Source organism: Crinia signifera, chromosome 5 (assembly GCF_055691185.1).
Source record: "Crinia signifera chromosome 5, ASM5569118v1, whole genome shotgun sequence".
Classification (NCBI taxonomy): Eukaryota; Metazoa; Chordata; class Amphibia; order Anura; family Myobatrachidae; genus Crinia; species Crinia signifera.
The window spans coordinates 64,551,597-64,577,571 of record NC_139221.1 but is presented as its reverse complement, the minus strand read 5'-3'; the positions used below and the strand labels follow the sequence as shown (position 1 = coordinate 64,577,571).

Sequence of the window (25,975 nt, the reverse complement as noted above, 5' to 3'; positions counted from 1 at the left end):
GGTAAAGTAGCAGCCAATCTGCTCATAACTGCCATTTTACAGGTTATGTTTGAACAATTGCTGGAGCTGGTTGGCTAGTACATTGGGCCTTATTCTAGTTGACTCTTAGAGGCAAACTCCTTCTCAAATGGACAAAACCATGTGCACTGCAGGGGGGCAGATGTAACTTGTGCAGAGAGAATTAGATATGGGTGGGGTTTTTCTTCAAAGTGAGATCTATATTGCAGTGTAAAAATAAAGCAGCCAGTATTTACCCTGCACAGAAACAAAATAACTCACCCAAATCTAATTCTATCTGCACCTGTTCCATCGGCCCCTTGCGGTGCACGTGGTTTTGTCCATCTGAGAAGGAATTTGCCTCTAAGAGTGAACTAGAATAAGGTCCAAAAGTACCAGCCAACCAACTCCAGCAATTGTTCAAACATAACCTGTAAAATAGCAGTTATGAGCAGATTGGCTGCTACTTTACCTCTCTCCAAGGCTTACAGTGCATAAAAACCTAAATCCGGCATGCTATCTTAAGACGTGTGATGAGGAAAATAATAGAAAAAGAACAAGTCCCGTCCACAACGCTGTATTAATCTTTACAGCAAGTGTCCATGACAACCTATAAAAGGTGTGTCAAAAATAACCCTCATTATTACTGCTGGGAACAAATTGTTATATACTAATCATTTTATATTGGCTCTGTATATGTGCAATGTGAAATGTAATATAAAACAGCGGCGGTGCTGATGTTTGATGGTAGTGTGGGGGAACAGGAATAAATGGCAGCAGCACTTAGCACTGAATTGTAGGATGATGCAGAAGAATGTTACGTTGTGTTTAACATACAATAGTACTGGTTTCATATCTGGTTAGAAAGGTTTATAGTTTCTGAGCAACAAGCCTACTCAGTGAGCGTCTCTCTCATTTGGATGTAAATGCTGGACTGTACTGCAGGCTATTGCCCTATGCAGGCATCTGTGCAGTGTATTACGCCTGTCGTCACTCCATCACATCTATCTAATCAATTAAACTACATCCACATACCACCGCCACTGTCCCACATTACACTACACATTACTCTGTCTAAACCATCCTTGTGCAACAGGTTTCCTTTTCAGCGAGCCCGCAAGGGGCTTCATTGCGCTCACCACGATGTGCAGTCGGGATTCCGACGTCTGACTAATGATGTCGGAATCCCGACTGTCGGGGAAATATACCACACCCTACTCATGGTATAGTCCTTGGGTCAATACACTGATGCACTTGGTCAACCACTGATGGTCGACAGGGCTTCTGATGACACATGAAATAGGTAGACACAATCATTAGGTTGACAATGGCTAGGTCGACAGTCAAAATGTCGACGTGGGTTTTTCACTGTTCTTAGCCAACATGCGCCTGCAGGCGGTATATGACGCCTTACCATCCACCACGGCGCGGAGGGAGAATAAAATAGTTTGCCGAGCGCTGCAATCCATGCACTGAACCGATACAGTGTCCATGTCGACATTTGGGACAAAAAAAAAAAGCCAACCTAGCCATAGTCGACCTACTGCTTGTGTCGACCTAATTTATGTGCTGACCTAAGCCATGTAGACCTTTAGTGGTCAACCCAATGCATGTTGACCGACTACTGGTCAACCCAATGACCCATGCCCTTTACTCATGTTCTGTATTATATACATTTGTGAAGTAAATTCCATTAATGGTGTGTACACACGGTGAGATTCCCTTGCTATTCCACTTAAGATTCGAGTGCTATACAATCTTTGCTATTTGCACTTTTTACATACAATTCATACAATCTGCACTATATAGTCATTGCTGCCCTGTCTATCTGGGTTTCGATTTGTGTTGTCCTGGGAGCGCGCATCGGGATCGCGAGGTAAAAAACCTGTGCGATCTGCATACGACCTTCTGGAGGTGGAAACTCAATTGAAGGATTTGTAACCCTTGGTTTTTGCACAGGTTCCGTAACCGGCATCTGCAGGTTTTAGATCTGGGAATAAGTTGTGAAAGGTGCAAACACAACGCCCGCTCGCTAATTGAGTGTAGCCAAAACTATGGTTTAAATGGGCCTGCAATAAAGTGTATAACTGAGGGCAACAAATGACAAGCTTGCTTGTAAGCACGTTTAGCCGTTTCAGCATTTCTCCCAGCACCATACATAGCACACGCGCAAACACGCACTCATTCCAGTAGCGAAAGGCCTGGAACATATGGCACATTTCCAGGAATACAATAACTGGGAACATGGCCTAAACTGTTTTTACGGACAAGACAAACAAGTTCAAAAGCAAAAACAACCCTAAGGACATTAGTAAGAGCAGATTTCACACTGTATTCTTGTATATGCTAAAGCACAGCTAGAGGACATAGCTAGACCCAACAACAAAAAAGCAAAAGGATACAAATCAATGGTAAAATGAATAATTACTAATTGTCGCAAGTCACTTAAATGTAATGAACAGTTCTTTCCTGTGAATGATCCGTTCTGGATTTCAGTGATAATTTGGGATACAACTCATAACAACCCCCTGATTCTCGGCCAGACAGATCCTTTGCATGGCCGCTACTGGTGAGGTTCTGTATACAGAGCAAGTGCAGATTGATACATTTTTGTTTATTCCTATTCTTTGTTGGACAAAAACATGTTGTATTGATCTTTCCATAGAATCTGGTCTCTTATACCCCTTTCACATCGAACTTTTAAAACGGTATATTGCCATTTTAAAACATTTAAGGCTGCAATGTGAAAGTGCCAGAGTTGATTTACCGGTATTTCAACACGGTTAAAAAGCAGAGTCCGACACGTTTTAAAGCCGTTTTTTGATAGTTTGAACAGCTCTATTTCAATGGCTTGAAACGTGTCCCTTGGGGGTTAAACGGGTTGAATGTTTGAATGGTATTAAATGATTTTTAAAACGGTTTTCACCTGCAATGTGTAAGGTCTCAAGGCTCAGACCCGTTTTAAAGTCCCATTTAAGAATACCGTGTCATTACCCATTTCTGCAATGTGAAAGCAGTATTAGAGTGGGACATGGCAGCGACATTGTGCGCAGAACTGCCCTCTCAATGGAATGGGTCTAATGAAATATTTTGTGTGCGGATACAAAGGACTGATGCAGAGGCTGGCGATACTAGATGGCAGGGGCTTCTTCCGATTCTCTCCTTGTGTACACACCTTTATAGATGTTGCACGGTGAGATTTGCGCTATTTTTATATTTGTTTTTGCTTATATGAGCGTAACGAGCACAGCGTGCCTGAAGCATGGAAAGCACAGCAAGACATGCGAGGTGACATGGTACACTTTTTTAATGTACATGTTGACTGTGTCGACATTCGGAATAAAAAAAAAAAAACATGTCGACCTAATCAATGCATGTGTCAACCTAACCCGATGTCGACCTTCAGTGCTTGACCCTATGCATGTCAACCTTCCTATTGTCGACCCGATGACCCATAACCATGTGGACATCTGTAGTCACAATATTCCTTAAGGAATCCATTAAACCATATAAACGTTCAACAAATCTTAACTGTAGTCCTATGACGTCGAAATAGTTTAGACCCCATCCAAGATATGGAGTCTAAACCCCATATCAGATGCCAAAATATTAATTGAACAAAATCTTACAATTAGCTGATTTAAGTACCCCAGGATATGGTCATAATCACATTTCTACTGCACAGTATGAACAAGTCCTTCACACTGATCATTGAGGTGTCTTTCGGTTAACTCACATATTCCTCTGTGAGAATAAACAAATCATTGAAAATATATGAAAACATACCATCATGCCTTTTACTTGAAATGATTGGCTATTACCCAGAATTCTTTAGTTACACAAGGGAATGTGGATTGCTGATTAGGCAATTGTATTCCTACGAAGCCGATAAATCACAAAACAGCAAGAGAACGGCCAACTGAAAAGTAGGACGTTCGCTTTAAAATTAAGGTCTATGGTTTTAACTACGTTAAGTTGTCGTCACTGCAGGGAAACAGAAAGGTAGGGTACACCGCACAAAGAGTACATTAATGTAGATTTATTATAGCCAATAGGATATTTTGTGCCTAGAATTTTCTCTAGAACCTGGCAAATCTCTAGGACTGCTATTTCAAATATTAAACAATCAGCAGACACAGCCCAGAAAAACACCTGGTAAAACAAGAACAAAGGCAGACGGCTCAAAATGATGGAGTGCTATGGTGCGTACACAGGGGCTCGCTCATCTTGCAGCAGATCTGGGGTCTTTTGGGGTCTTTCCTTTTTTTCAGTCGGCTCAGAGCACCCGGAAGGTTTTGGGTATCTTGTTATGTGAAAGCTACTACAGGGATGGAGGGGAGCTTTTTTACTTTAAATGGTTGTCCAACTCCAATACACACTGGTATAATAGAACTCGCTGGGTAGAAATTACAGACAGTTCTGCACAATGATACAAGAGACACTGGCTATTATATAACCATTTCATATTTGGGCCTCAGTAACTTAATGTTGGCCATCACACAAAATTTTCAACAATTAACACTTAACAATTAACTACTGTTCCCTCTGAGCAAGGTAATCTGTCAATGAAAATTACGATAATTAAAATATATACTGGACGGAATATTCAACATACAAGAGAAGTACTACTGTACACACAAATCCACATACTTTTACTATGGTTTCATTATTTTACAACACCAATCCATTCCTGTATGCATGTAAATGTATACAGGAGTGGAAGCACTTATAGCAAAGGACACATACACACTATCATCTGTGCATGTAGATGGGATTGTTAGTGATGCTGCACTGAAGGTGTCCACATATGGTGCTATTTGTGCTAGGTGCGTATTGTCCTAAAGCATGGATCCTCAAACTGCGGCCCTCCAGATGTTGTGAAACTACAAATCCCTGCATGCCTTGCCACAGTTTTGCTATAAGGGAGTGTTAAAACTGTGGCAAGGCATGCAGGGATTTGTAGTTTCACAACATCTGGAGGGCCGCAGTTTGAGGACCCATGTCCTAAAGTTTATCGTGTTCAAATCGCATGTGCTATTTGAACAAGATGCAATCTAGTACAAAAACTACTGCCTGCGCATACTTTTTTGGCTTGTGATATGAACTACGCGGAAGCGCGCATCTCAAGCCAAGAGAAACACTGTGTGGTTTGAACCGCACATGATGCGTTTTGAACTAAAAAGAATCTCACCATGTGTAGGCTACAATAGTTTTGGGTACTTGTGTAGTTTCATGGCGGCAGGCTACTCTACGTTTTGAGCGTAGGCTAAGCTACATTGACAGCATAGCCCAACGGCAGCCTAGCGCGGTCAGCGTAGTGACTCCGCAGCAGCCCTGCGTAGTCAGCGTAGTGTCCCCGTAAGGCAGCGTAGTCACCATACTGTCCCCACGAGCTGCAGCTCTGTCCCTGGCAAGCCTAGTGAGTGCATCCCACACAGCCCCGGCAACCGCCAGATCCCCTGCGCTGACAGACGGCGGTGCGAGCCCCACGAGGTGACGCGTAAAACATGTGCGCTCGCCACGCTTCGGGCTCGGTGGCTTGCCACACTTTATAAAATCAACTCCACGCCGATGTGGATAGTGGGGGTATAAAGAAGTTGGGAGGACGCGTACCGCATCCCCTCGCCGCGCTTTGGGCTGGCGTGGATAGTGGAGGTGTTTCAGGAACACATTCACACCGGTCAGGTCATCCATCTTAAACAATAATGAAGACAAATGTTAACTGTGCTAACTACGTAAGCTCCGGCTAGCGGCGAATGTACTGACTACACTGGCTGCAGCTGCGGCAACACAATGCTGCACCGCACCGCCGCCCCTTGCGGGCTCGCTGCGCTCGCCACGCTTCGGGTTCACGTCTATCGTGGGGTCATGGCGGGCACATAAAAAATGTGAATGGGTCATATTGGCCCATTTCACCTTTTTTATCATTTTTCCCTATGTGAGATGGACTTAATCAAGTCCATCTCATCTTGTGCCATTATAATGGCACAAGACCGACCGATTTCAATGTTAAAAGATTTTTTAACATTGAAGTCTATGGAAAAATCGGGTCAATCGGTCGGTCGCATCGCGGCCGATTTTAATTGGTCGCGACCGACCGATTGACCCGATTTCTGTCAATCAAAGTGAAAAATTTGTAAAAAATCGGCCACATCGTGAGGATCGTGTCCCTTAATTAAGAGCCACGATCACTCACGATTGTGGCCGTTCTAGGAAACAAGTACCGTGCAAAGTTTGTATATTCTCCACGTCGTTGCGTGGGTTTCCTGCCGGGTACTCTGGTTTCCTCCCACATTCCAAAAATATACTGGTAGGTTAAATCGCTCACAACAAAAAATAATCCTAGGTCTGTGTGCGCGTATACATGTAGGGATTCTAGATTGTAAGCTCCAATTGGGCACGGACTGATGTGAATGTTAAATGTTCTCTGTATAGCAGTGCGGAATATGTGTGCGCTATAGTAATAAATAAAATAAAACATCCCAGTAACAGTACATGTAACTTGGCAGTTAGTTAAACAAAAAATTAAAAGAAATCAGGAGAATATAGTGCAGCAATGTAAGAGGATCTTACTCTAGAATACAGAAAACAATCTGTGCATTGTCCGTACATAGAAACAGATAATGACAGCAAGATAAAGGATACAGAACAGATGGGCATCAATACAGAATAACAAAAGAGACTAATAACTGCATTCAAATATACTGTACATAAGGGAAGTTTAATTCAGCTAGCAACTTTTCCTTTGTCTTAATTTAATTAAATCAAACTACTCCCCCAAGTTTGGTACATTCAAATGTATGTTGTAACCCCACTACCAGCCTTTTAATTTCATTTGAAGCAATCCTTACCTCTGACCCATTACAACAATGCCTAATTATTCTGTATTCTACTTGGTTTTCCAGTACACCCACACCAAATGTTTCTTCTGCTCTTGTTGCGACCCAGATTGAAACTTTTCTCTTCTCCTTAGCTTAGCAATCGGCAATATCCAATTTGATGCTTGCAATTACCCGGGGGGGGCTATCTAATTAGCTGATATCTGGCAACTGTTGGGGATTATGGTAAAAAAGCAAAATCTCCAATAACCGGCAAAAACATGAAAATGACCAATACTGAGCTGAAATGTGCAAAGTCACACTTTGAACAAGCAAATGGGACATTTCACGTTGCACCCATGTAGATATACTACAGCTTAAGTGTGGAATTAGCAACAATAATTTACTGCAGGCTACTTTATACCCCAAGGCTATACAATTAGCCCCGGCGAAAGCCCACATACTGCAGTAAACAGGGATTTATTTTCAGCTTTGAGCAGACCCAAAAAGGAACCCATTTGCCGTGGTTATTTACCAGGGCTAAAGGTGCCCATACACTGAGGCGATTTGGTCAGATTTCGAAAAATTGCGACCAATCTGCCCATTAAATCGGACCAAATCGCCTCTCCCTGACATGCAGTCGGTCCGATGCGCGGTCCTGTGTGCATCGGACCCGACCAGGTGGTCAGACCGGCTGGCCGTCCGACCACCCGCTCTGGGACCTCCCTCCAGGTGGCGAGGAAGCAGGGACACATGCAATCCATCACAACGGATCGCATGCGTCCCTGCCGTCGGGAAGGTCCCGGCGGCTTGCAGGGTATCGGGTGTCCAAACACTGATGTGAGACGTCTCAGCAGTGTATGGGCACCTTAACTGAACTCCCCCACCCCCCCACAGAGACAACTACTTTTAAATGAATACAAATTGGTCAACTAAACGGAAAGATCCAACATTAATCTCTGCAAGTTATTCCCTTATAGTACATAACACACTGTAAGCTTCCGATGACATTTGCCATTTAATATACTTCAATATATCCAATTACAACAGAGCTTCTAGTAATTGGATTCACTCCATCTTATCTCCATTATATCCTTTTCTTGGAAAGCAGAATATGAATATTCCCCTCATAAAAGCAAAGCATTCTCTTCTGTGTGTAGAAAATCAAGATGTACCATCTGACTTCCACACATTCCTTCACACAGACTCTGTTTGCTCTTGCTGATAAGGACAATTTATGAAACATTAGCAGTAAAATGACAGACTGAAGGTTTTACATAAGGTTGACAACCTATAAACATGGGCCATACCATTTACAAGAGTACGGAAGAGGGATCCTGAACACCGGTTAGTGTCACACCTATTGCTTCAAGACCGATTCAAATAAAACCTGAAGAAAAAGTCCACCTTAAACTAAAAACAGTGTTTTGGAAGAATTGAGGAAAGAAATAACATAAGAAAAATGTGCATCTCTTTAAGACTGCTCCCAGTTGCACAGAACACCCTAGTGCAGGCGTTTTTCATATTCGTACCAGCATTGCGAAGTCACCACCCTCATAGCTCCCCATTTAACCCAAAGACTGTGTAAGTAAATAATAAAACATCAAAAAGTTACTATAGCAAATAAGCTGCACATTATTCTATTGTCTGCAATCCCCTTAAATGGCCGAAATTCATAAATGTAATGCAGACACCACTATAATCAATGGGCCCTCAACAGAGCAATTCAATTGTCCCAACTGCCCATTAATTAATGTGCTACTTTTGTCCAATTATACCTGGTTTATAACCTGTCTAAACTCCTGGTTGCACAGCCCAAACCAAATCGTTTTCACATATTGCTGCTCACCACCTAAAAAGGCTGCGAGAAAAAGGTGTCCATCCACCGCACTCCTGTCCTAATCGAGCAACAATTGCATTGCTCTCTCAGATGCCATCCACGTCAATTGCACTTAAGTTACACTATTTGCTAGATTTATTTAGTACATTTAGTGCAGGCATGTCCAAACTGTGGCCCTCCAGCTGTTGTTAAACCACACATCCCAGCATGCCTTGCCATAGTTTTAGCATTCCCTTATAGCAAAACTGTGGCAAGGCATGGTGGGATTTGTAGTTTCACAACAGCTGGAGGGCCATAGTTTGGACATGCCTGATTTAGTGGAATATAATGTAAAGGTGCATACATCACTGGCAAATCAATCACTCAGTGCATACACACTGAGCGATTTTCAACTGGTCCATCGATAATAGGAGACTGTGGAAAATGGTTCACCCAGCCAGTAAAACATGTTGACTGATGATGGTGGAATGATGATGCGGGAGAGCGCATTAGTGCTCATCGCCCAGGCCAAACACACTTGAAGATTTTGAGCTCAACAAAGCCTACTATGTATGGCCCTTTACACAGGTTGAATTTCCCAAGTCTGATATGCTTGGAAGCAGAAGGATTTTTCCATATCATCTATATATCTACATCTTTCTTTAGGGCTTACCAGTTTTAAATATTTGTATACAGTAATGCGAGATCTTCATTATGGGACCCAAGCAGCAGTGGCTGCTGCCCCTAGACTGCAGTGCTGACCACAGATGGGGGAGCCAATCAGCACATACAAACATGCATGTATTATGCTGGCTTCCTTACCCGTGGTTCAGTAGCCATGGCACGAGTGGAACACCGGCACACAGTGCTTAGCCTGCCCCCAAAGTCCAGTTGGCTAGTTTCACAGTGTCCCGTCCCTGCTGTGGGAGCTGATCCCCATGTAAAGGCCCATACACGCTGGGCGATTTTGACCTGAAAGCAGCACGGTTTTACAGTTTGAGCATCTTTCAGCTAAAATGCCCCCAATGACAGGGTGGACGGCTTTCCATAGTGCCCTACTATGAAGCCATCCACCGCTATGAAAATCGCTTAGACGGACGGAAATTTTCAGCCCAGCAATTTTCCCCATAAGCGTTGTGAGTACACACCGAGCAAAAATGCCCAGTGTGTATGCACCTTAAGGCAGCCAGCACATATATGACAAACAACTTTAGACGTATGTATATGTTTATCTGCTGACAGACTAAAACCCAGCACACTGTGGTCAGTTTATTTTAGAACAGGCTTCCCATCCCTTTTCTCCAAGCAGACAGGTTTTCTGTAGGACAGAGGAGGAATTCTACTTTTTTTTTCTCCATAACCCTGGAATGATGAAAATATCTAAATTAGGAGGCGTTATATTTACTCTGTCTGTACACATGTAGTTATTATATACACATGGAGATATTATATGGAGCTGGCAAAAAAATAAAAAACACGCACACAAGGAAAAAACACATATGTGCTCTGAAGCTTATCCCAGTTGTTAGGTCGGCAGTGCCTAGACAGACAGTCAAATTGTCGACCACTATTGGTCAACATGCATTAGGTCAATGTGGTCAAAAGATCAACACAAGCAAACAGTGTGTTTTTTTTTTTTTTGGGGGGGGGGGGGGGCAGGGGTGCTATGTCAATTTAGGTTGAAATGGACACCATATAAGTGTACCTCGTCCCCTTGCATGGCTTGCTGCTCTCACCATGCTTTGGACACTGTGTATCGCACGCTCAGCACACGGTTATATTCTCCCTCTATGGCCACTGGGATAGTAAAGTAAGAACAAGTCCATGTTGATTTTGTTATTTTGAAATCATGAAAAACTTGTGTCAACCTTGCGTGTCAACCAATAGTGGTTGACCATTGACTGTCTACTTAGACAATGTCAACCGAATGACCACAAGTAAAGCAGTCATAGGAGGTGCATTCGGAGGGGTAGACTGGCTGCTCAGGTAGCATTTAGGGCCGGAAGCAAATCCATTTAAGGAAAAGAAGAGCCTCATACAAGTCTATGGAGGTGTCTCCTGCACCTGCTATGCCAGAGATTAAACAGGCGAAAAATGGCTTCAAAATGCTGTAGAGGTTTTCAAGCTAAAAATGATTTGAAACTATTAGGAGCTTTTCTTTCCCTTAAATTGCACCAGAAAACAAGCAGTCTGGATGGCCCCAATTTTCAGATCAGGAAACAGCTGCGTTCTGCAGTGAGGAAGCTCAGTCAGAGGAACACTACAGTGTATAGGAAACAGCCACAGCCCTGCATGTGGCATTTCAGCAGTGGTGCCCTCCATTCACTCTAGTGTCATGCAGTCAAAGCAAATATTCCCATCTAGAATGTTGCGGTATCCTGGTCAGAATATTGGGTACTTGTGTAGTTTCACGGCGCCAGCATGGTGCCGTGCGTCTGTGTCCAGCTGAGGGGCTGTAAACTCCATGCCAACATGGATAGTTCGTACCTCCACTATCCACGTTGGCATGGTGTTGATTTTAGATAGCGTGGCAAGCGTAGCGAGGCACCGAGCCCGTAGCATGGGTGAGTGCACCGAGCCCCGCAAGGGGTCACAGACACACGGTGCCATGAAAGTACACAAGTACCGAATATTGTGCCACTGGCTTCATCCGAGCTCTAAGGGCGACATAAGCAAGTAAACATCCAGAGGCGTGAAATCAAAATTAAACATTTTGCACAGCGCTTTATAAGTAAAATGTTAAAATAGCTCTTTTTAAAACAGCTCTAGCACACAAGGATCAGATCTCTGCATGTGTCCAGCAAACCTACAGCAGCAGGATAGACACAGCTTTATCGGCTTTGGGGCTGCTGCGTTCACCTTGTTACAATCGGATGTGGGACCATTTGTAGACAAGTAGATAGACAGCCATTAGGTCGACACCATTAGTTCGACAACTCAATAGGTCGACATGCTTTTAGGTCAACATACCATTAGGTCGACATGCCATTAGGTCGACAGTGTCATTAGGTCGACAGTGTCATTAGGTCGACAGTGTCATTAGGTCGACAGTGTCATTAGGTCGACAGTGTCATTAGGTCGACAGTCAAAAGGTCGACAGTCAAAAGGTCGACATGGTTTATTCACTGTTTTTTGGCCGAAATGTCAACACAGTCGACATGGACACAGTTTGCAGTGAACCGCAGCCGCTCGCTATGCTTCGGGCACACTATTTTATTCTCCCACCTAGACACTGTCGACCTAATGGCAGTGTCGACCTAATGGCAGTGTCGACCTAAAGGCATGTCGACCTATTGAGTTGTCGAACTAATGGTGTCGACCTAATGGCTGTCTATCTACTTGTTGTCTACAAATAGTCCGGATACCGTTACAATCAGCCCCTGCAGCATACACAAGAAGCCTGGTGACCGGGGTACATAAATAAAATTGCCTGGGCACAAGGTTACTGTGCACAAACAAACCTGTCACCTGAAGTACAGAGGGGGCCTGTTAATGACCTGCGGTAACATGCATCATTAACAACATAGTGACTATAAATAAAACGATATGCACGAGGATATTGTTAATGATCTAGTTATCATGCATAGTGTTAGAAATGATCTTATAGTGTGTACCATGCTTAAGTATGGCAGTACGGCAAAGATGGCTGCCTCTAATCTGGCTTGTTTCCTGCAACTGTCCGTGTGTTTAGAGAAAGGCACATTGTAAACATGATTACTGAAATCAGCAACTCCGCAAAAGCAACATAAAAGGACAATAAGCGTAAAACAAAGTATCCTGTCGCTATGAAAGTAAAATAAACGGCTTTCTAAAAATATCCTACTCACCCGTAGAACAAAAACTCCATGCAATGTAATATGTTCCCAGACTATGGGTTTATCATTGCCCATTTATGCTTAAGCAGAGTTACACATTTAATTCAGCATTTAATTAACTTTCCTACATTTCTCTCAGGAAAGATTTCCTTGAAATCTATTTAAAATTGTTTAATGCAGTATGTCTGAGGAATGGAACAGAGTGCATTACACAAGGACACCTGCGGGCAGCAAACAGATTCATATACTGTATGCCAAAGAAATCCAAAGCTGGCAGAATGACATTTAGAAATGAGAACAGACAATGTAGAGTGACGACTTAACACATCGCTTAATAACCAGTTACCTGCACTTCACACATCCAGTGGTGACAGGACAGGAGCACACTCCCTGGAAAGGTTACTTTTAATTATTGTATTTTGAAGATCTGATCCACACTACACATCAATCGATAGGGTTGTGGCAAGGATGATCAAACAAAAGATACAAAAAAACCTTCTTAGAATGTCGGAATTTCACATGTCGACATTGCGAACAAACTGGCATTCTGATGTTAACTTGGCTGCATGTCAACATTTCAATAATGGTCATATGTGGCGTCGGCATTATGACTGTTGACCTTATTACTGCTTAAATGCGGAAAACGAGATGCAGAACGCGGTCCTCTGCAGACAAGGCTTCATGCAAGCCTCTCTAACAACTGCCAGGAACACAAGGTTACTCAGTTTACAGTCCTTACTGGTCATAAGTCATATACCCAACCACAATGGAGCAGTGTGGGAGATAACTACCGATGTGTCCACTTTGCAGCGTTGCCTATTACTTTGTAGCTCTGCGTATTCAATGCAAAACTAAAAGGCTCACTCACATACGCTATGCAACTTCTCCGATCACCCTTGAGCCACCTGGGAGCTTCCCAGGCAACAGGATCACATACCATATATCACATGCAGTCCTTTTGCATACGGTATACAGATGAAGCGCCCCTCTCGTTTAGTGGGGGTCTGGCACTCGGATTGCCAGCCTCCAGAAGAGGATGAGTGCGCATGAGATGCACGCGCGTCCCTTTTTCGACGGAGCTCCCACATTGGTCCCCGCCACTGTACACCAGTCCCCACAACCCCCCCCCCCTAACCCTGCCCGTCTCCTTGAAGCGAAGACAGGCAGGGATCCTGTCCCCCGCTGCCAGAAACTGGGACACGCGTGCATGTGAGATGCTCACGCAATCCCAGTCAGATGGACATTCTGGCGCTCCCCGGCGCAGGCTGAGAGGCGCTCCATCCATACAGTGTGCGATCCTAATCCCTGCTGTCAGGAGGCTGTCTGAGTTGGTGGTCGGATGTTCAGCAGCTCCGATCTCCGACTCCAATTCAGAGCGAATGGGACCGAGCATCAGATTGGAAGTAAAACTCATGTGAATGGGCCACTATAAACCGCTAGGCATGTCTAGAAAAACGCAGACACACCCAGCGTTCTAGGGTCGGGCATGTGACATCAGCTCTGGGCTGGATAAGCCTGCATTCAGGCAATTCCCTAGCTACTCTGAGCTTGCAACGAGTGATGAACAGCAGAAAAAACTCATTCAATGGGAAGAGTCTACCGAATGGATGTTCTCTCGGCTGTGAAGTCTCTGCACAGCGAGCACATTCATTCGCAAGGCGGGATTTCTACCCGTTAGCTGGCCGCTGCTAATTCGCACAGCAGTGATCAGGTCTGAATCTGGCCCAAAATGCCAGACAATCAACGCCTGCCATATTACTAATGCCCTGTAACATGGCAGTTAGAAGCTGAGTGGCTGGTACAATATTTCCACCTTCTCTCTCAGCTATAAATTAAGCACAGATCACTTTGTGTGTATGCCCCATAGTGATGGGACCGCGCATTGCCATCACTGCTCTTGACTACATGTAGTCAAGATCTAGTCAACTAACCCAGGTTAGCACAGATCGCTACATGTGTATGGCGATCTAGCCAACAGAAAGCTCAAAGAACGATTTCCCAAGTCTACTTCGCTCAGCATGTAGGCTTGGGAAAATCACCCCGTGTTTTATAGCAGTGTATTATGCTGCCCATACATATGCAAGATATCGAATGCAATCATTCGATTTCGGCCACATCTGGACGATAATCGAATGATTGCATGCATTTTTAAGCTGACATGCGATGCGCAGGCACGCATCGATAGATATTATGAGCTGCACATAATATTTATTGAAATGCATGAGCAGTCCCCCCGTCTGTCATCTACCCCCCCCCCCCTCCCGCCTTCCCCCCTTTTTCCTTTTGATGCTATTCTTTCATTTTTACTTTCCAAATATGTTTATTATTGGTTTTACTAGATCGCTACAGTGGGAGTCAGAAATTGACAGACTCTGCTGTGACCTAAGATCTTGAAGTGGGCTATTATACCAGACTTAGATATAATTCTTACTACGCATTCTTCCCCCTTTACCCCATCTGTAATCGGCCCCGATACCTCACAACTGGTGGGAACAGCATACCCCTGAGTCCCCTTTTTACTCAGGACCAGTGGGCTCAGGTCAAGAGAAACTGTCTCTGACGAATATTATTTAATTTTTACCACCTCCTCTGATGGCATTGATTAATAGCTATACTCAAATCCTATGTTGATATATACCTGTGATGTTTCAAACTGCGAAATGTATGATGGTCCAGATTAGGATTATGTTTAATGACTACAATTGACTCCTCTCTGTGCGATAATGTACTCTTTATTTGTTATGTCTGTTACATTATTGAAAAATGTTCAAATAAAATGTCTTTAAAAAAAAAAAAGAAATGCATGAGCAATCGCATGTGGTTTTTAATCAATCAGCGGCGGGTTCGGGGAGCGGGGCGCCAGTACCCTAATGTTGGGGACCGGAGGGTGGAGCTTTCAGGCGGCGGGACTCGGCAGCGGCAGCAGATGACTTTGGAAACACTGGATTGCCCTCTGATTGGCTGAGGCCGCTGAGAGGGAGAGCTCTCTCAGCCAATCAGAGGGCCGTCCCAGTGTTTCAAAGTTACTGCTGCTGCTAAGTCCCGCCGCCTGAAAGCTCCACCGCTATAGTCCCCAGCTCCGGTCCCGCCTACACAGCCACACACCACCCCTCTTCCCACACCCGATGTCCATCGCAGGATGGCATGCGACATCGGGTGCTGCACTGGGCACCACTTGATGCGATGGGACATCGCATCGCATCTGATCGTACATATGTATGGGCAGCATTACACAGACTTTCATGCACTTCAAAAATCTTTCCTTAAAGTATCATATTTAGATGTGGTGTCTGTTTTGGGGTTTAAATAAGGTAACATTCATTTCCAAGGCTCAAACCAGATGCGCTGCCTCTCCAGAAAATAGTATTTTTGTTAAATAGAATGAACGCTCTCTCAGAGCTTAGGATAAGGAAGACTATTTTTTCATATGATGGTCAATGGTTCTTCGTGATTTAATACAGGGCTCAGTAGAGATTTTTGTCCAACGAAAAGTAACTACCAAAGTGTGTAGCAGACAGTTTATGCAAGTCCTTTAGGAGTGATTTAAGCAGTGTATACACTGGCCAATATATTGACTGTTTTATTGAAAGGGCGATATATCACGTCGGTGGGCATTTACTAGCGAATCGTCTGAATGCCATATCGCTTTGGCTGTACAGCACAGTCCATGGCTGTTATATGTGCAGCTATAACGGCACATCATGCTGTGTTGGTACAGGTGGTCTGCCCACTGCTCATACACTTGTTGTAAAGGCCGCTGGTGACTACCTCCACCAATTGTCAGATAGATTGGCCGATCCGCTATCCTACTGTGTATCCAGCATTAGAAAACATCCTTCTCCTAATTGGTAAGGCAGGGTCCACATAAGTTTAACTGCATTATACCGTTTTCAGGCAGTGCGGCCGAATAACCCGGTATTTGAAGCATGGGGTTATTCGGCTGCCGCTGTCAGACCCCTTCACACAGGAGAGCAATTTTCTGGGTCTAAAATTTAGACCCAGAAATTTGCTCTATTACACAGGGTTTTCATCTGTGTGAAAGGGTCAATCCGGATCTTAAACTCCGGATCTCCAACCCTGGTCATTTGCAGAATCGGAGACCCCTGCTCTGAAGATCCGGATCGTCCCTTTCACACAGAAAACGGTTCTGGGAATGTCAAGAAATTCCCGGGTAGAACTGCTTTACCTGGGAATTTAATTTTGTGTGTATTACTGTGATGTCTGGAAGTCTCTTATTTAAACTTCAAAGAGTGGGAACCCTTAAGCAAAAACATTGATTTTTAGCATTTCATTGCATAATGTGTAGATGTGAGGGTTGTTATTATAATTTTATTTATAAGGCGCCACAAGTGTTTCAAAGCACCGTACAAAGAATAGAGCATGAAGACAAACTTAACATTACAATAAATTCATAACAAAAATAGAGTACAGGTAAAATGAATGCCACAGTTCAATACACATTACAGCTTAAATGTATGTAGTGAGGACTTGATCAGCGTACTACTAGGGACAGGTGGCCAAAGATGGAGATGAGTATGCGGACGAGGATGGTCACTGAGTGTTTGAGTATGGGAGAGCTGTGAGTGAAATGTGAAGAGAAGAGGACTTTGACAACAGGAGGGAAGAGGGCCCTGCTCTGAAGAGCTTACAATCTAGGATTTTTACTAAACACTGAAAATGGAAGCCTCAGTTTTCATTATCTGATCAGCCCATATTTCCTATGGTTTATCCCGATGTTTAAAAATAAATAATTCTAAAACAAAAAAATGTATTTAAATAAATGTTGTTGTTTTTTAGGTAAACTGGCTGCTTGTACCTAGTATTTAATATTTTAAGCTAATCTGAACAAATATATAGCTTCCCGCCTTTAGAGCAGACAAGATGTTTGTCTTGATATAGAACATTACAAGCCAATAGAATAGATTATAAAAATGTTAGCGCCTTTCTTGATTTTCCTTTTATGAAAACAGACTTATAGCTTCTAGCCTGGAGCCAAATACATGCTTCATTACTGTTACTCAACTCTAGACGGTACTAATGGTGCCCATACACACGTGAGATACTGGATGTGATCCATGCCATTTCCATAAATACCCACAACAAATCGCATGCCATCATATCTGTCACCCGACTCGATGCGCAGACCCACCGGTCAAACCTTGCATTACATTGCATGTGCGATCACATGGTTTTTAAACAAATGCTCATCCTGGCAATACTGATGGGCGAGCCCTGGGTCACCTCCATCGGGCACCTTTCTCTGTTACATTTCAAAAGATTGTGCAGCCCTCTGATTGTCTGAGAGCACTCTCTCAGCCAATCAGCGGCCGCCGGAACGCGAGACCTCTGACTAGCTGAGAAAGCTCAATCAGCCAGAGGGCCACCCAGTCATTTAAAAAAAAATTCTGCAGCCCACCACAAGCTCCACTGACTACCGTTGCCCGCCCCGCTGACCATTGCCCGCCCCGCTGACCACTGCCAGCTACCACCACAAGTCTCACATCCCGTGCCCAGTCCTGCACCCAATGTGTGACATCGCACATCAGGTGCGCATTCAATAATACTAGTGTATGGGCCCTATAACTGTTGCAAGGTTCACTCATCAGAGGTCCATGCTTTGCAGGGTAAGCAGCCATGATTGGGATCTTGGTATGCAAAACTAAATCCGGGTACAAACTATAAGATGTGTGTACACGCCAATAGTAGCGGGGTTCCGGCATCAGCAAATGCATAATGACAGTGAGTGGGAGTGAAAGTAGGGGGGGGGGGGCAGCTGTGCGGTAAAGAGATCCTCCCTCTTCTGTATCGAGTCATTGCCAATGCGCAGGATAACATTGTTAATGATATTGAGTGTACACAATAGCAAAGTAAAAGATATCGCTCAGAAAGGCCCTTCTGAGTGACATCTTTTACGCTTGTCTAGTATGTACACCCAATATAGATAACAATGCAATAACAGTTCAAAAAGATCTCCACTGGGAGAGCAAAAAGAGGACCTTGGAGGGCAAAAGTAGCACCTTGGCGGTACTACTCCAAACAACCTCACATCAGCTTCTGGCACTAGTGCCAAGGCTTGCCAATACAAATCTACACACCCAGTGGGCATTTTTAGCAAAACCTTCAATATTAAGATGAGCGCAACAGTCCAGTTGAATTGGGATGGTTGGGTGGTATGACAAATGTATATTTTTAAATTACATTTTTAATTTGCTATTCAGATTTGTCCTGAGAAAGGACAAACATCGACAACAACAGTCTAGATTGCCCCATTTCCCCTAAAACACGGGTGACGCAGAGTTTCTATGTAGCTAAGAAAGGAATAACAGCAAGCTAAACACTAACACAAATGTATTGCTAATAGACATATCTCACCATACTTAACAGGTAAACCAAATTCCGTGCACATTTATATCATATGTTAACAAAACACACAAACTGCACAATGCTGACGGCAATACGATGGGTGTTTCACACAACCGATGGGTTAACAATGATTTCACAAGAGAACACCTACCACAAATGCAATTCCAACATAAAAGTGCAGATGCAGAATCTCCGTAAAACGTGGAAGCACACGTATAATCAGAGGTGGGAAACAGGGAAACAGTTATTGCATACAGATGCAATGATGAAATAGTCTGTCACTAAGCACGGACTACAAGGAATTAACTGCATACATATTTGTCATTTCATAAAAATGATAATCTGTGATCTACAGCAAATACAATTAAAAGACTGCCAGAACAAACGCCGCTGTCAGTGGCCACATCTCAGATATACCAAGCTATGTGCGAGACAGTGTGTGTTTTCAATTTATTACATCAGGCTAGAACAAAACATACTTACAGATGTTCAAAGTCTACAATGCTAATGTTGTGTAGTTACAACATACTGGTTGATTTCAAATTTAAACAAAGGCCCGGAAAGCTAACGGCTATCCGCATATAGCCCCCTGCCCTCCAATGTATCAAAACCAATGGAATAGACTTATATTGAAGTCTGTGCTCAGAAGTTTACATAGATGGGGTGCTAGAGGACTCACGTTGGAATCCCGACTTACACAGGCTATTTTCCATCGTCGACCCCCATAGAGGATGAATAGAATAGGTGACCAACGCAGATCACCGCTGAGCCTGCAAGGGGCTTGAATGTGCTCGCCTTCCTGTCGGGCTCCTGATGTCTGAGAAATGACTATCAGCATCCCGACTGTCAGAGGTTACACCATACCAATAGATGGATGCTCCTCCTGACAAAGCGCCACATGGAGCACCGGCGTCTTACTTCAAATATTGGAGATGTTTTCCACTTGATACCTGCATGAGTAAATTAACTTTCCAATATTACATATTGGCAACACTGTAATCGTTTTACATTAGTGGCACTGCCTCAGCTCTCCATAAACAAATGGATGCAAGATGCTTTCTTATTACATTGTGGGCTTTGGTCTTATTAGCAAAATACTGTCGTTACATACTGAGGAGTAACAGCAATGTCAGAGTTATATGTATATCCCGAAACAAAGCAACGGTGTTGCACCTTTAAAGGTCCATACACACTGGGCGACTATGCCCAGCGTGTATGGACAGCGATGATCGCGTTCATCGCTGCGGGGAAAGCCGCTCAGTGCATACACACGGAGCGCTATGCAACGCCGTCCTGAAAGCCGCTCATCTGCTGGTATAACCAGCGGATGAGTGGTATTCCCGGCGATGTTGCGGGAGCGAGCAGCACCGCTCATCGCCGTGCCATACACACTGGGCGGCTTTGAGCTGAAAGCCACTCAAACATGCTGTTTTGAGTGTGTGTATGGGCCTTTAATCTTTTGTAAGGCACCCAAGTGTTTCAGCAATCAACGGGAGGACCATATCCCATCTAATTTAAGGTGCGTACACACATACAGATTTTTCTGTCTGATCTATCTGGTGGGAACAAAAACCTGGAAATGTATGGGAGCATATGACAATCAAAAATGTCCACCCAAATGCAGGAAAACCGCAAAAAATATATGCTTTGATAAATGTATTATATCAGAATGATTTAAACAATTTGTCTGGCTGATCACTGTCTGTTTTCAAGTGTTTGGGAACAATTTTTTGATTGCCATTTGCTCTCATACATTTCCAGGTTTTTGTTCCCACCAGATAGATCAGACAGAAAAATCTGTACGTGTGTACGCACCTTTAGGCAACCCCAACCTCCTAACCCCCCCCCCCCCCCCCCACCTATCCTTAATGTCGGTTTAATAGCGTATCTAGCATGAGGTGAAGTGCATGTGACACCTGTCTCCGGACAACTGCTTTGAGGGATAATCCAGATGTTTGTTTTTTTAGCAACTCAAATATTGTTTTTGTAGCATAGTTGTGTTTGTCGATGATCATTCGTTACCATAAATAACAAACATATGAAGTTGGGCATGACCTGCAGAATACTACAGTGCTTGACATGCCCTTGGAGTGTGTAAGGTGCTTTCCACCCTCACTGGCATTTCTGAATATAAGCTTTTGCTAAAATGTTGGGGATCTTGTTTAAGGACACATACAACAGTGTGTAAACTAACTGGAACATGCAGGTGGGTGACCATGCTTTTGCAATATGATGTGTGGGTGTAATTATTTACACCATCCATATCAACTACCAATTTGATGGATTACTCAGCTGTCAGAACAGTCTTCAGGCGCAGACCTGGTTCAGACCCATGAAGACAATCATCATGATGTTCTAATGGAGATTCAGGGCCAGATGCACTATGCTTCAAAAGTAATAAAACAGAGTGATAATCAGCCAGCCAATCAGCTCCTACCTGCCATGTCACAGACTGCGTTTGAAAAAAGTCAGGCAGGAGCTGATTGACTGGCTGTTTATCACTTTTGAATCTTAGTGCATCTTGCCCCTAGTATGTAAACAAGGAAGGCGTCAGTAGCTGAACATGCAGAGGCATTATTGAGGTGTTGCATTAACACAGGGGAGAGGGAATGAGTGCACCAAGTGTGTCCAGGCAACCCAGTCTCATGCTGGGTACACACCAGCACAATGCTGCTCGTGAGCAGGTCGTCACAGGAACATACGACCCGCTCACGAGATGACGGAGCTGCCGACCCGCACAGAAAAAGCCCCTGATGTGATTGCGATCCGATCGCGACCTGCAGCCACTACAATGGACGTTTCTTATATCCTAACTGCAGCAGGTAGGATCTCAGAAAAGACCTAACGACCCGCGGGGTGCGCATCGGATCGGGATCGCATCAAAGGGGCAGCAAAATGGCACAAAACATGGCCGATTTACATACATCGGTCGAGATTGTATGCCAATTGGCTCATTTTGGGCCATATCGTCCTGGTGTGTACCCCACATCAGAGTAAAAGTGGACAGAGACAGATTGACAGTCCCCGGCCTCCCAGCAATAACACAAAGTCTGAAAATGGAACGAATTTTAATTATTTCTCAATACAAAACGAAAACAAGTTTGTGTCCTGATATGGACAATACTGTCACATTCAGATACTAACATTATAACAAGCCCTTGTCCCAAGTCTACATTTCATATGGGCAATGGAGTGTCCTGAATCCTGCAGCACTTGTGCTGAATGCAGTGTGCCACTAACGACCTGAGCACCAAGTGTATATGGCTAGAACAGGGCCACACTTCCACAACTAATACAGCAATAGCCTTACAAATAAACTGTGTCCCACATGTAACATACAGGCTCGGATGGTATGCCCCATACACACTATATATTATACAAAACCACCGACATAGTTAACGATATTGGCGGTGTCGTGAAAAGGAATGACCTAAACGATATAATCAGATTTACGTGTTCAGACGATAGGTGTCATCGGTAACCATCTGTGGGAGCGCACATCGTTATCGATATATCGAATACACATTTAAAGATAGGCACAATAATATCATTAACGAAAACTGCATAGTGTTTGAGAAACACACATTATACATCTACAGTATACACATTATACTCAAATAACAACTTAAAGAGACTGAGCTGAAAGTTACTGCAAGAGCAGGAAGAACATTACATATGGCAAATGTAGCCTTAATAGTGGAAAAACTGAGATATCACAGGAAGTGTTAGAAGTCCTGCAGTGGAAGCTTTGCCCAGGTGAGGAAACGCATGAGATCTCAGAAGGCACTGAGCCCTGGCACACACACACAGTGAAACGGAAATAGCAACCAATGCAATCTATAACAGCTTAAGTCAGATACCAGAATATCACAGAGCAGAGCATCCGAGAGACAAAATAGAAATCCTGAGTAAATATAGTGGCACAGCTAAATGTGACTTTGCAATAAATATGCCAGTACAGCCCAGATGACATTGGCACTTGTGTACATGTACATTGACAGTACTGCAGAGTGAGTAACAGGCATAAGAAAGATGTAGATACAAGTGACGTGTACAAATACAATGTGATTTATGGCACTCTCTATTATCATCTGCAACACTTTTTGCACTTGAAACTGTTAACCTTTGTTCGTAGCTGCTACAGACGGTCCAGAGAGACAATGAGGGTGAAAGGAAAAGGGTCAAATGAGCAGAAAGGTCCAGGCCAGCCTAAAAGGAGGGGCTTACAGCAAACAACATCAAGTGGTTAATAAGCAGACAGCAAAAGGGGAGGAGAGATTAAAGAGACACAGTGAAAAAAAGGTAGAGCATAAAGGAAGGGTATCCCAGGTCAGCAGTATCAGAATACGTACAACAATGCATGCAGAGATTAGGGGTGTACAGTCAGGTAGAGAGCGATTGAGAAGAAGAACATGTAATAGGGGATTAAGGTGATGTGACACATTGGATGACATAAGTATGTGTATAAAGATTTGGATTATATAAACACTGGAGCATACCCTCTAACACAGGCATGTCCAACGTTGGCCCTCCAGATATTTTGAAACTACACATCCCAGCATGCTTTGCAATAGTTTTAGCATTCTCTAATAGCAAAACTGTGTCAAAGCATGCTGGGATGTGTAGTTTCACAACATCTGGAGGGCCAATGTTGGACATGCCTGCTCTAACAGCTGTAAGGGGAAAGGTGGAACAGGGGGTGCGGCCAAAGAAGGGCATGGCCATGGGTAAAGGGAAAGTCAGTGCTGACTCATCAATGCTACTTGGGGCTATATATTGTGATAAAGTGGAGAGAGATAAAGTTGGTTGGTACTTTATCTCTCTCCAAAGCTTGGTACATCTGTAACATTTACATAATGTCCTAATAAGCCTACCACTGTGCTGTGAGTGTGTTGACAGGGATGGCTTACCATGTATTACACACCTCCCACCTATAACCTGCAGCAGCTGGCATTGTGCTCAGCGCTGGCTATGGCTGGGATGATGACGGGCCTGCTGGAGCAGAGCAGCAGGCAGGAAGCCCAGGCAGCAGCATGGTGGTGGTAACCTCCTGCCTGCTTCCATCAGCGATCCACTGTGAGGAGGAGATGGGCGACCTGATGGAGGTGCTGCAGGATCTGGCCTCCATATTGTCAGACATGTACATGGAGGAGAGGAGCACTATGCGTTCTGCGGACTGGAGCCGTGCATCACTATGGAGCAAACCTCAGGGCAGTATTGCAGGTTTTGTATGCAGGGGTGGGTGCTATGCAGCAGGGTGTGCTTCCAGCACTGTGCATACTCCAACACAGGTCACAGCTGAGCTGCGAATGAGAAAGGGGAGGAGCCACCTGTCACAGGTACAAAACAAGGTGAAGGGAGGAGCCACCTGTCACAGGTACAGAAGAGGGTGAAGGGAGGAGCCATCTGTCCAGTGCTCTTCTACAGCTAAAACCGATACAATCTAAACAGGGGTTTTTAGCAGGTACAAACAGATACTGTACTGTCCAAATCGGTACAGTTGGAAGCTGTGCTGAAGGATACATAAAAGCATAAAACACACAGTCAAGGACAAATAGTTGAGGGGTATGGGTCATATGGTCGACATACATTAACTCGACCACTAAAGGTCAACAGGGATTAGGTCAACACATGAAATAGGTTGACATAGCCAAGGTCGACATGAGATTTTTCACTTTTTTGTCCCAACATATGTTGCCATGGACACCGTATCAGTGTACCACTGCGCTCACCATGATTCGGCCAAGGTGCCTTGTTGCGCTCTGCACACTAGTATATCTTCCTCAATGCCATGGAGTGGATGGTAGGGTATGACATACCGCCTGTCGGCGCAAGTTGGCTCGAAAACGTTCATGTCGACCTTCCCATTGTCGACCTTAGCCATGTTGACCTAAGCCCGGTCTTTTTTTGGTTTGTTTTGGTGCAAATGGTGCAGATTTATACTCTGCAAAATCCTACCCTTCCATGCGTATGTATTTAATTGTATTTTACATGGTAAAAGCATCGTTAGCATTTACCACTAACAATTTGACAGAGCGGACAAAGAAAGGTGCCATCCAGTGTGCCAGGCAGGCAGATGGGTGCCCAACCAGAAGTTAAGGATTGGGAAATGGGGGACAAAAATTTATGCCAAACAGTATGTAAAGAGTAACGGAACATGCTTCGCTATATAAGAAAGTGTAAATAAATAAATATGCAGGCATGCTCCAGATTGGGCGATGGGGGGACGAGACATAAACCATACAGTGAGCCATGCAGCTGCTGCAGGGGCATGCTACAGGGGACCAGCCAGAAGCAGCAGTTTGGGTGTCAGGGGTACAAAAGCAGACACCACTGTGCATGCCTGGCAGGAGCCACGGATTGGGCAATGGGGTCAGACATACACCATACAGTGTGCCAGGCTACCTGGTCTGGGCGATTGGGTGTCAGCTATGCGCCAATGAGTGAAACCAGGGCCTGGCAGGCTCCATCCATGGGCAGCCAGACACCACTGTGTGGGCAAATGGGGCCAGACGGCCATTAATAGGGTATGAGGGGAGCAGCTGCTATATACGTAGTCAGAAGGTGAGGGTCTGGCAGTGTCAGGTACATGCAAGCAGCCTGACAGCCATTACCGGACAGACAGCTGTATTCAGGTCAGGGGAGACAGAGAGAGAGAGGGAGACAGTGAGAGGGGCAGACAGCTGCACAGAGGAGACCGCTAGCCTGAGTCACCGCGTCAGTGCGTGTATATATACTCGTGTGTATGATACATAGCTGCGGCGGGATACGTACCGGGTGGATGTCCCGTACGCGACCTCCCTGCCCGGGCCGTCTGGCTGGCCTCCCTCCTGTCGCCGTTCTCCTCCTTACACTCTCCCCGGTCCTGACACCTCCGCTGCGGCCATCACACAGCTGGCCCCGCCCACCCGACGTCACCTCCCCTCAGCCCTATCCGGGCGGCATGGGGGGCGTGACTAAAAAGGCGTGACGACGCCGCTGCTGTTAATGTTAAAGTAAAGTCAAGTGATGAGTGAGAGGGCTCAGAGGGAGTCAGTAGTAGGGCAGCGGGCTGCTGATGGCTGGGATTGGATACATGAGTTGTTGCCAACAGCCCTAGGGAGGCCGCATAACTGGTCCGGGCGGGAAGGGCCTGTGCCCGGGGCACAGCCTCCGGGCACTAG

The 25,975-nt window shown here is 44.6% G+C and overlaps 1 protein-coding gene across 1 annotated transcript in view; it reads right to left on the bottom strand.

The window, feature by feature from the left end:
• WWP1 (WW domain containing E3 ubiquitin protein ligase 1) overlaps window positions 1-25,743 on the bottom strand; it is a 99,300-nt gene extending 73,557 nt beyond the window's left edge. The window contains exon 1 of the mRNA XM_083187358.1: window positions 25,587-25,743. The gene's annotated coding sequence lies outside the window, so the exon portion shown is untranslated. The remainder of the gene's footprint in view (window positions 1-25,586) is intronic.
• Between the last annotated feature and the right edge of the window lie 232 nt (window positions 25,744-25,975).